Below are 2,688 nucleotides of genomic sequence, written 5' to 3' on the forward strand. Positions count from 1 at the left end.
GGTTTTAATTCCAAAACCTTGTAGGTCACCGTATTAGGAAAAGGCAATTGTCGTTAAACCAATGGGGTTGGCTTTGGACCGACCTTGGTACTTTGTACCCAAATATCCCAAAGTATGACGTGTCATACTCCTGAAGTGTGAATTGTCACACTTCATGTAACCCAGGGTACACTTAGGGCTACGTACCCCGTTACAGCGGAAATTAACCGTACATACATGAACGTATTTAAGTGGTGAGTTAGGACCTCACGTTGCTGTTATTGTCTTGCTGTAGGTATGCTGGTTCTTGTAGAAGCGAGACTACCGTTTGGAGCTGAGCAATGGCAAAGTATTGCGTCTGTCTACAACTCTCATTTACCAGTCGGTTGCCCTAAGTGTACCCCTGGTTACATGAAGTGTGACACGTCATACTTCGGGATATTTGGTACAAGGTACTAAGGTCGTCCAAAGCCAACCATTGGTTGATGACATTGCATTTCTATAGGTGGCTTATAGTTTGTATTAAACCCAAGCTTTACTTTACCTTTAAAGATACTCAGTTTACATTCTACCTTAACCCCTTAGTTCCCGGCCAAAAAATCAGGGGTATATTTTGATCCTTATGTTGGAGGTCCAACATAAGAATATATGGGATATTCTATGTATCGTGTTTAAGTCCGATTTTTGGCGGGAGGGTTAAGGGAGGGGAACTGGATTGCATGGTAGAAAGAGAACAGCCATATACAGCATAGGGCGCTTTATGCTGAACGAATCGAACCATTTTTAGCGCTAATGTTAAGATATCAACTTAAGAGATGTACTTTTTACTGAGTGTTGCACACGTGCAGCACTTGAGGAGTCAAAACTGCGAACCAATCAAAGCAGCAGCAGAAATGTGTTTCATTTGATTGCGTGCTGTCGCATCAGCTTACTGACATGTATGACCTTACATCCTACTCCTAGTTTTCGACTGCGCGCTCGTTTGAGCTACCCTCGCGACCGTACTAAGCCGCACTGCCGTCTTCATCGCCGCGCGAGTCGCCGCGTCCATCCTACGCGGTACGAGCGCGCTTTTTGCCTGGATGAGTCGGAGGCGGGCGGTTGAGCGTGTGCTCCTGTAGCAACGTGCGCAGGATGGCGTTGCCATTTCTCCAGTCTTCGTGCCATATCTGGAAACAGGTTTTTTCCCTCGGCGCTCGGGCAATGCTACAGAGATATTTACTAGTCAAAGAAGTGTGTTAGATAGGCATATAGGGATGTAGATTAGAGTATGACGAGCCGTTGGTTTCCAGAGAAACATTCCGGACAGAAGTACTTCGTGTATTTCCTTGGCTTGGACTTATACACAGCGCAGACCTTGCATGAGCGGTGTCGCCTCTTGATGCCCTGGTCACAGTCCACCGTGTCCGGGCTCTCTTCCAGATGATGCCCGTCTTCTGTTTCAGTAGCCCCTTCATCTCTTTGGCCACGCGGTGCAGACTCACACCTTGCTGGTGATGCCGCTGTTAGTTCCTTTGCTGGTGTCGCTTGCTACAATGTACCAACATAACGACATTAAGTTGGAAACGGCACTGGCCAATGCGATTCTTGTGCTGACCAGTCAGCATACCTCAATTTGCTCGAAAGCTTCTTAATTGTCGACTGCAAGCAGCTGCTCCATCAGCGCTTCAAAGAAGGCCGAATGTTTGGGCGGGTTCTTCATCTTTACCTTCCGGTAGTGGCGATGTGCAATAAAGGCATTCACTAGCGCCATGTCGAAAAGGCCAAGAAAAAGAGTTCTGTAATACTTGCGGCTCTTGTACGCGAGCTGTACGCTGTATCGCTGCATTCGCAGCTTGTCGTGAACGCCATCCATCGATAATAGTCCCGAATAAGACCGGGTGTAGGCACTGCACGCATCTCCCCGTGTACACGCCTCACTGTGACGACATATCCGTAGTTGGTAACTTATACAATGCAAATAAATAAATAGACGCATACTCACTGACTGCGTCTGACGCTCTGCTGCCCCCAGTAGACGGCACGTAGACCGGATTACGATCCATCCACATTGCTGCTGTCAGCATTGGAAATTGCTTACTTTGGGCCAGCAATGTGGTCCCCTGAGGTGGGATCGATACTTTGCGCTTGTTCACTGTTTTTTTTCTTTGTAATCACCCCACGGGCGTAACCGGATCGATCTGTCTGATTGGTGCCGGTAAGATATAGCCGGCGGCGGTGCATCTCCAATGCGAGCCTCACAGAGGTATAAGAGCGGTCTGTGATCATCAAACGCCACGACGACTTCGACGAAGGTGGACACAGTGCGTTCATGTTTCTGAGCACGGCGGCCTCTCCGCTGTTGTTGTCGGCCGGGACTGGTGCTCGGAGGTGTGTTTTAGAACCGCAGTAAATCTCAATTCTGCAAAAAATAAAAAAATAAACATAAGTTAGCAAAACGCCGATCACGCCGACCTCGACGTCCGCGGCGCCACCGGCGACTCTGATGCAGCTCGCGGACTTTTACGTGGATCCCTCGGCGGTGTCGCCCGCTGAGGCAGTGAGCCTTGCCGAAGAGATGGCTGCGGATTTCTACAGTGAGGTATCTATCATGTACGATATGCTTTCGGACATTAAGACGCCCACCGCTGAGGGCCGCGCTGTGGACGAGCTTATGCGCCGCCTGCAAAATGTTTTTAGCGTCGACGACGACGGACGTGCCGGTGGCAA

The sequence above is a fragment of the Phytophthora infestans genome, genomic scaffold (assembly GCF_000142945.1).
Source record: "Phytophthora infestans T30-4 supercont1.48 genomic scaffold, whole genome shotgun sequence".
NCBI classification, from domain to species: domain Eukaryota; phylum Oomycota; class Peronosporomycetes; order Peronosporales; family Peronosporaceae; genus Phytophthora; species Phytophthora infestans.